The following is a 10,011-nucleotide window of genomic DNA, read 5'->3' as shown; positions in this document are numbered from 1 at the left end:
CTTGTGCACAGATCCACTTTTTTAGCTTTGTCCTTTATTTATTTCTTTAAGAAAGATGTATGTTTAAACAGTAAGATTCTTTTTGTCCGTTGAACACCCCAAATTACGATGATCGTTGAGAATAGCCAAAGAAGATTCCTAAATGTAATCAACATGGAATTTATTTTTATAGTGGTTTGTGTAAATGCGGTTTCCTAGATTCTTAATGGCTGGCATAAGCGTTTTCGTAAACAAGGGACAAAGTAGGAGGCCTGGCCAGAGTTTGCGGAGTGACCAAAAAACTCTCCATGGAGTTCCGCAAGCGATGGAGTGAGGTAAGTTGCACTGCTGATTTTTAGCTCAAAAGGGTGCATCCTTCTGCCACTTGAGATGTTCTACTCGAGTGGCAGCTTCCTCAATGCAAGTGGCATGTTTCTCAACATGAGCAGTAATGATCTACCGCGACCCCTCGCAATGAGAAATCTCGCCGGGAGATAGTCTAGCATTTGATTTTCCTAGCTCGCTCTTCCTAACTCAATATTGGCGAGCCATGAGAGAGGAAAGAATCTGCTGCACACCTCTATGCTGAGTTTTTAGAAGCTCTGAGGTCCATGCGGAGTGCAGAGTTAGAAAAAGTCCACAAACTCTTCAAGGGTAGCAGAGTTTACCACCCAGGCCTACAAATTAGTCTAATGAACAGAATTGTTTTTTTCATATTACTTCCCTTGCAGAGATCTGAGCCAAGCGAACTAATAGACAAAGACCAGTGGGTCTCTGTGTTTCAAACTTTTGAATGTGATTGAAGAAGCATGTTCCATCCAAATCCTAAATTCTGCATAGAAAAACATTGCTGAGAGTGATTTTTCAAGAGTGACGCATTGTGATGCAACATGCCCCACACCTACTTAGTTTTGAAACTCTGTCTTGAAGGATTATGCCAGTCATGTAACCAAGAATATATGAGAGTCATCATTAAAGACAAGAGTGATTTAATTTTTAAAACATTTAAATTAAATTAAATTACATAAAATAATGTACAATGTTCACATTCCGAGAGTTTGCACAAGACCATTTGCAATACAAACATGTTAAACAGTAAGATTTACATTACAAATAGTAAGCAATTTAAAATTCACCATGGCTGTACAGTGACTATTGAACAACTGCTTAGTATTGCTCGTTATTATGAACTAACATTTCATGGATGATATTGGTGAATGATTTCATGTAGGAGCACCAGACCAGGGGGAAGTAGTGCTTCGTTATCATTCAAAGTGATCCTCAGCCATACTCCTGAGATGCGGTTGTCGTCCTTCGCCAAATCACAAAAGTCAAATCTTCATGTTTCTCTATGGCTGGTGTAGCTTTACTGTTCAATGATTTCTAATGGTTCTCTGGATGTCCTCTGGTGGGATATTGTGTTTCAGCAACGAATGTTTATGAGAAAGGCAGATGGTTAGGGATCCTCAATACATTTTGTCAGTGGTATCAGTCGCAGTGGTCGAATCAAAGGCCAAAGAAATGGTAAGTAGGTTGAAACCTGAAAGTTGAAAAAGTACAAGGTCAGATAGGTCAAGTAGGCAATTGCCCATCCTCGCACCAGGAGCTCATAAAATATATTTTGCTCTGTGTTCAACTTTGGCTTGCAAAGAATTTGAATAACGTTCACCAAGGTGACGGGGGAGTCAGCACTGAAGAGATTGTGACTCTTCAAACACGACAAGAGGTAAGGCAGTTTATAAAAATGTGCTGCCATACAATATTGTACTCCAGCAGGTGCCTCTTGTCTTCTCCAGTGTCACACCCTGTTGTTTTGGAATCATACAGATTATTTTTACCAATGTGAAACAGGCCTGATAAATGTCAGTCCTAGGGGTCGATTACGATCTCGGTCGAAACGGAAGCTTTCCGACCGAGATGGTTGGTTTCACTATTGACCCCATAAATACAATTTCAGTTGTCGGAAATGAAACTGGCCAGTCATTCCAGCTGGCTTCCAACAGGCTCAAGGAGCCAGTCGGCCTGTCGGAGTCTGGCCCTTAATTCATATGGATGCATGTTTATACTGTCCATATTATGATTAGGGTTCCCTGATTTCCGCTTTGTCTGATTTTTACAGATAAACACAGACAGAAAACACTGCCTCCCCTGTCTGTATTTATTTTTGAAAGTGGAAAAATACAGATAATTTAGCTTCTTTTGAGTGATTGATCATGCTGATATTAATCACTTTCAGGCCAGTAGCTGTACATAATGACAGCAAGGGGAGCTACCAAACTCAATGATATGTCCTTAAATTACTGCATATCTCAACATGTATGTGTGTTGTTACACTATTTCTTTAATGTGAGTTTATTATGTTTATATTTTTTACTGTGTAATGTGCTAAAACCTGACAGGCATTTAAGTATGAGTCCACATTTATCTGTTAAATAAATGCATAAATACACCAGTTATCACCTCATCTATTTAAACAACACAAATTAAATATGGATAAATACCAATAAGCTGGCCAAAAAAGAAATATGGACAAATACAGACGGAAATGTTCAAATAATAAATACCATAAAACCGTGAGACCTAATTATGATGCACGGTTTCCGGGGCAGACTTTCCATGCCAAGTTCCAAGTTCTTTGGACAACCCTACCCCAAAATCTCTCCTCCTCCAGCACCAATGGGATGTGATCGCTCAGTCTCGCTAGTTCCATTGTTGGTTACATATTTCCCTAGGCTCTTGAAAACCTATGTATTTCGTTCCTTTTCAACCCTCATAACTGTAGTGTAATTTAAAACAGTAACCAAAGTCCTTATATTATAAGTGGCTCTGGAATTATGAGACTAAGAAGGGCCGATTGTACTCTTGAACGTCTAGTACAAGAATATCGTGACACAGTAATACTTTGGACAAAATATCGAGGGACAAAATATTAAAGGGTAAATGCACAAAGGGACATATACATTTGCCATTCTTTTCTCCAAATAAATAAAGATATATGTATATGTATTTTGGTACACATATGTTGAATTACGTACAGAGAATCTTTACATACTTACCTTTTGATATTTTGTCTCTTGATTTTTTTATCAATGATATTAGTGTCCCACAATATTGTTATTCATGAGACACATAGGAAGGCCAAATTATGGAACACAGTGCAAATTATGCAGCATAATGTAGTACATTCTGTGACAATACTATTTTGCTGTTTTATCAAATATTAATGCAGTTCTCGCAAAATGTTTTGCCTCTCTAGTACCAGTATAACACATGGGTGATAAATTCAGGTGAGTAGTTAACATTTGCCACAGAGCAACACCATGTGTAATTGTTGATTCTTCTAAACTAGCAAAACATTTATTTGTAAAAAAAACTGTAAACTATGTAGCATAGGGTGGATTGTTTGGCAAGTATAGTAAACCCATTATTGTATGGAAGAAGTGCCTGGAGACCCTCACGGGTGACAAGCAGCTCTCTACAAATCCACCCTACATTTACATTACATTCCAGTGACCCCTATCGATAAGTGATGGTTTGTTGTGTGATCCTTTCAGTCTGATAGTACTCACACTCTCACTCACATTGACAGGAAAAAAGCATCAAAATCTTACCTCACCCTACTTAGAAAGTATGAACTCGCACAACCTGAGAGTGCTTTTCATCATTTTGATCATGTCCTCAAGCTGGTAGATAGAGAGAATGGAAACAAGAAGGCTATTTAGACATGACAACATGTATAACAGTTAACTTATTTTTCTCAAAAAACTCAAATTGTGGGCATTGCCAGTAAATGGTTGACCCCAAGGAATAGGAGCTTTTTTCTCCATTGAGTAAAGCCAAGGCCAGCCAAATTCTTTGTCTAGTCTAGAAGTGAGGATAGAAAAAGCTAAATTTGCTCCTATTGTGAAAGGGAATTTTTAGCCCATGGATCCTTGCTCGCCCACAAATTGGATCAACCCCAGTGTATTTTGTTTCGCAGAAGAGGTTAGTCTAGTAGTCAGAAGGGTAATTGTTTTAAATAATCTCTTTTTCCTTCAGGAGATAAATTCCACCTCTGTACATTTACACTGTGCACTAAAACCAGCTTTGAAGTTAAGAAATCAGCTCTAGCTCTCTAAGGGTACCAGTGGATGAGAGACGGATTGAGTTGCTACACCATTCACTCCTTGTTAATAACGTAAAGAATTCCTTGTGTTTCTGAGAATGGAGGATAGTTTCCATGGGAAGTTATTCGTGTGATATCATGTGGATGTACTTTGTTTGTGAAGATGGTATGGAAGAAACAGAATTTGAGAGAGAAGGCACATGAACATGATGGTATTGTATTTTAAAGAAAACTCACATGTTTCTCCGGTGAAAAGTTGGGGATGTGGAAGTCATCCCTGTATTCTGGTGGTGGTAGTTCTTTAAGCAGATTGTCTGGATCCTGAAAATATAATAAAAAAGATCAGCATTACCAAGACCGTTGTAAACAAATGTAGACTGTCATGAGTCTTGAAGATGAAAGTCATGAAAGGCTGCACACCTCAAGCAAATAAAAAACATATGTACAAGAAACAGCATACTATGTTCACTCCTATTTTGGCATTTCACATCCTTATCACCTTGTACTCATCACCTAAAAGCAGAACATATGTGTGAGTGAAATATTGCTTATGTGAGTAATGGATCAAAGATGCAGTAACAGTGAATAATAGTGATTGGCAGTGTATACGTGTGCTGCTACCATAAGTGCTCACTCTGCTCATTACCTAAGAAATCTTGTATGGCTCTTTCTAAACAATACAGTTTCTACCTTATCTGATAGATACCATCCTGGCTCCCAAAGGGCTCGCCTACCATTGACAGATCACTCACCTCCACTACATTGTAAAGAAATCAAGAAAGAAATTATTGGAGGACGTGGCCAAGCAGCCGAAGATGGTAGCCGCATTTTGAGCGAGCTACATGCCAGCTCCTAGAACCTTGCTGAATCCGAACGTTAGGTGCCCTATTTTCAGTTGCAGGCACCAGTGCAGGGGCCCTATAATCACCCCCTTTGGCCCACCCAAACCTATCCAGGGAGCCCTGGATGAGAGAGCCAATTTCTGCAATCGACGGCCTGGGTGTGCATACGGCCTACCTGTAGATGGGAGGCAAACACCACCTGGAGCTGTAAACCCATAGTGGCAAACCCTCTCTGCATCGACTCCTGGAGCGTGAGAGGGAGAGAAGACAGGCGCGTGGCTGAGGTGTGGCACATTGCTGCTTTCACTTCCAGGTGGTGGCCCGTAACAATGTAATGGGCACCTTAGAGTGGAGGAGATGGACTGGTCACCACACGTGGCTAGGACTGAAACTGCAGCCTGGTTGAGCCAACTATGGGGCAACCTTTTCTTGGATGCAAACATCCATGTGGTGCCCGCTACACTTGTCCCCTTTGGCCAACCTAAGCCCATGTAGGGAGTCGGGGATGAGAGAAACTTATTATGCAAACAACGACCTGCCGGGAGATGGACATGCCGCCAACAGACACAACCCGGAGCTGCAATCTCACTGCAGCGACTTACCTCTACCTCTGCATTGACTCTTGACTCGCAAGGGAGAGGATACAGCCACATGGGAGGGGAGTGGTAGGGACCACCTTTCATTTAAAGCACCCCCATGGGCTTGTGACAGCCCAGCTGATTTGGTGGCCCAGAGTAGAAAAGAGGGGGTGGGCAACATGAGAGAAATTCCCCACAGAATACTTCAGAACCTGCATTATGGATTGTGAGCTATCCTCCTACTTCATTCTGGAAAGGGCACACAGGGCACTGGCCCTAAGGCCATAGCCAGGGAGACCACCTAGAGGCATTACCATCAGTATACTGTACCTTATGGACAGACTATATCCTGCGGCAGGCACAACAACATCCATTGCACCAACTCTATGGTTACGCTCTCCCCCGATTATGCAGGTAAAGTGCAGCCCCTTCTTACATCTTTCTTAGAGGTTAAGTGAAAAGTTAGGGCTAAGGACATTCAATATATGCTGCTGCCAAACTGAAAGTAATGTATCAGTGGAGAACTATTTTGTTTAAGAGTCCGGAAGAGCTCTGGGACTGAGCGGCGGAGAGGAAATAACTGCCCATATCAACTAAGGAGCCAATGACAATTTGGGAGGCCGAAGGGGATCAACCATCCCACTCTAGGAGGAAACTCAGCAGACTGATAGGAGGCCAACTGTGGTCACAACTGGAGGACAGACATAGGGCATCCTCCTCAGAGAGCTTTAGTGCTCATGGGGGAGGAGACGCTACCAGTGGATGATGAGATGTTATTCAGTGGTATAGAGTTTGGTCCCTTTCCTTCCTTTCTTCTATGTAGAGCTACAAGTTTATTCTCATTCGCTGACAAAGAAGAGACACATTGCATCTGTAAAGAGGGGCTGTCTTGGGGCAAATCACTCCCTGCTACACAAGACTATGGTGATTTCTTTATTTTGATAGAGTACTATGTTGTATTGTATGTTGTTCCTATTCAGGTTGCTTGTTTTTGGGGCGACAGATGCTTCCTCTTTAGAAGTGTTGATTAGAGGGTTGTTGGGGGAAAAGTTGGGTACTTTAGGGTTGAGTTAGGTCACAATACTACGTCTCATGAAAGACACATTGCACAGGCCCTAGTCAAACGGGCTCTTTTTAGGCTCTATTTATTTACAGCACTATTAGAAAGTAGACATTGCACTTACTGCTTTTTGTGCGTGACAGCCCGTCTCTAATATACGTCTGGGGTGGGTGACAGCTACACTTTGTGCATTCAAGCAAGACCGCCACAACACATAAAGGATAGATGGATCTGAGTACCCATCTAAATATGTCTGCATTCTGATGGCCTTGCTTGGGCGGGGTGGAAGGGAGGGTCCAACACTTCACTTGAATAGGCAGTCTCCTGTCCTCACTAAAAGGACAGATTATCCCTGATGGACAGGACTGAGTTGAAAGGAGAATCCATGCACTTCAGAGGGCTGCTTTGAAGTCACACCCTCACATCAAAGGCACTTTTGGGTATAAGTAGTAGGTCTTTGACCCCCACCCCGAAAATCAGACACTTCTAGATCTTGAACTGAATCTATCAGAAGGACTGTTGTGGTGCTCAAATGACTCATTTTAGACTGCAAGCTTGAAAGGCCTGCTTCTATCTTGCATTGCCCTGCTGTTTGCTGTTCTCGGACTCTGCTGAAGGAGAGCTTGACTCTGCCTTACCGCCAAGTGATCTCCAGGTGCTTGTGGCTTGCCTCCTGTTGCTTGAGAATCAGGGATATCAAAGTCCTTACCCCTGCTCCTGTGCCTGAACTTACAGGAAGTGGTCCGGTTAGAGGCTACACGCAGGTATCGAACGGGTGCCAGGCGTTGCAGGCGGTGTGCCATTTTCGCCTCCACCCCCCTCCCGAGACCTATGGGGCGTGGATCTTTTATTTTTCAAACTATACAGGTTCCTCTGATTATGAGGTAATTTTCCCACACCTTGTTGGTTTGTTCATTTTGCACCTTTTTTTACACTGATTTTTAACTTTCACGTCCTCTGGTCAGGGTGGGCCTTAGCGTGCCCATACCGCCGAGGTACACTCCCCATGGTCCTGACGAATGCCCAGTAAATCACACATCAAGGGCAGAAACATGTTGACCCCACTTTAAGTGGAAATAGCCAAACAATTAACTTGGTAGTTTCCTAAACACATTGCTTTTAATATGTCAGATTGGCCACAGAATAAAGTTTTTATGTGAGACACAATCTGGACATTTTTAAACCCTTTTCACATTTACATAATCTTCACAACTAACCAGCTCCGCAGTAATCCTGGCGTTGTAGCACACCGGGGAGGCATTCAGCTTCTCCCGGTGGGCCCGATAATGAAGCATGTCACCAACCAGGGTGGTGAGTGAGGGCTTCCTATACAAATCTAATAAGACTTGCATACTCATCTTCTCTCATTTTGTGCTTCTATACATTTATTGATTTACACTCTTTTGTTGTTTGAAGCTTACTGGAAGTGGCCCAGATACTTGCAACATGGAATTTGGCGCATCTCCTGTCTGTGTGTAATAGAACCGGCGATCAACAATGTTGCTGGAGTTTAATTGCCACATCACATTTGAACCAGCACTTTGCCTCTAGAGATTAATGCATTGGACAGCGCATCTCCGCCACTGCAGCTTGGTGAGATCGAGGCATCCCCTCGACTGTGTGGCAGAATCTGGTGAGGCACATCACTCAACACCTCTCGACTCAAGCACCCATCTTCCGAACTGACACATCGCCATCACTACGTGGAACAGATCGACTCATCTCACTGTTTGTGACCAGGAAAGGTAATTTGATCACTTGGTCCTGCATGGGACCTGTAGCTGGCCTGCCCTTTCACGCGGTCAGCCTGAACGTTGACTTTGACCCGGTCCAGCACGATGTAAAGTAACTTTTTTAATGCTACTTGCTTCTAAGCGTTTCACTGCATGTATTCCTTTAACATTTAATATCTCAACTTCTATACATTGGATTTTTGTCATTTTGGTCTTGTTTTGTTTATAATAGTGTTAGTATTTCTAAACGTGTATGGAGTCTTTTTGTGTGGTATTCTTTCTGTTGCTGTGTGTTTGTGTGTTGCACAAACACTTTACACATTGCCTCTTTATATAAGCCTCACTGCTCTGTGCCAAGCTACCAGAGGGTGAACACAGGTTATCTTTTAGTGTGGATCTAGCTTACCCTGACTAGGATTACTGCTTCTGCTTGGACAGGCTGCATTCTTTTGCCAACCAGAAACCCAATTTCTAACACATGAGACCCATAGGAAAGCTGGGACAGGAATATGATCCCGTTGACACGCAAAATTAAGGGAAATATGGTGAGATAGATCTCCCCCCGATCATAATGGAGTATAGAGCAAGTCAAGTCAAGAATAACTTTATTTCAACTCAGAGAACCATGAAAAGATTTACAAATTAATATGATTAAAATACAATACATACACAATTCATCATAAAAAGGTAAAATCTCTGTACAGATTTTACTCCTAAGGCTATCTGATCGCAATGGAGTCTCTTATGTAATTAGCTACTGCAATACAGATTTCAGCCGTAGCCAAAGACGGTAAGAAGTTAAAACCATCAATACGAGCAAGAGTGAGTATTTCTTAGTAATGGCAGCAGAAATCTAGTTCTCTCTGATTTATACAATGTGCAAAATAATACAAAGTCCATAGTCCTTTAAACTGAGACATTATCACATGGGCAGAGCATAACCTTGTTTGATCACCCTCCTTGGCGAGGAAATGCCGGCAACAAAGTGCACAGTGCATAAACAGAACCTGGTTAGATAAAATCAGAACTGGAACTTATTAGAAATAAATAGATAACATTGTGCAGGGGCAGGAAGCAAACAGGGGACTCCAATATTGTCATGTTGGTAACTAATAAGCCTATTGCCCCTGGAACAGTATGCCTCCTTGAAAACTCCTTTGACATTTAGAGGAATTCCTTCAGGGTTTTCAATAAAGTATTCCAGACCAATCTCATGGTAAATCCTCTCTAAATATTAAAACCATGGAACCTTTAAAACATTGTCTGATTTTTGGGAATCTTTAATAACATCACATGAAAGTATTAAATCCTCAGAGGTCCCTATCTTGGCCTATAGAAGAAAAGGGGCACTGCCTATACGGTCTTCCATAAATTCTAGTTAAGTTCTGTATGGCAAAAGAGGTAGGAACACTTTTTGGGAGCATCAGTAATCTTTTCATGAATTTATTTTCGATTCCTACAAACTGTTGGTTTTTAGCGTAGCCCCAAACCCCAGCTCCATACCTGGCAATAGAGAGACATTTGGCTATAAAGGGTAATTAGTTCCTTCACAGGCTTGTGCCCCAATGTATTGTTTAAATCTTTTATTCATTTTCAAACAGGAAAAAGAACAAGACCCCCAGCTCCCTAGGGACAATGCAATAAAGACAAAAAGTTGTCCCCAATTTAGAAGCAAAACGGAATAGGGCATCCATCACCCTACTTGTCTGCTGTG

The 10,011-nt window shown here is 41.9% G+C and overlaps 1 long non-coding RNA gene across 1 annotated transcript; it reads right to left on the bottom strand.

The window, feature by feature from the left end:
- Window positions 1–951: 951 nt before the first annotated feature.
- LOC144819765 (uncharacterized) lies at window positions 952–4,384 on the bottom strand. The gene is made up of 3 exons (XR_013607557.1): window positions 4,322–4,384; window positions 3,596–3,662; window positions 952–1,519 (listed from the first exon to the last, which is right to left on the bottom strand). It is a non-coding gene; the product is annotated as an uncharacterized LOC144819765 (long non-coding RNA).
- Between the last annotated feature and the right edge of the window lie 5,627 nt (window positions 4,385–10,011).

The sequence above is a fragment of the Lissotriton helveticus genome, chromosome 2_1 (assembly GCF_964261635.1).
Source record: "Lissotriton helveticus chromosome 2_1, aLisHel1.1, whole genome shotgun sequence".
NCBI classification, from domain to species: Eukaryota; Metazoa; Chordata; class Amphibia; order Caudata; family Salamandridae; genus Lissotriton; species Lissotriton helveticus.
The sequence above is the reverse complement of the archived record's forward strand: the minus strand, read 5'-3'. Positions and strand labels throughout refer to the sequence as shown.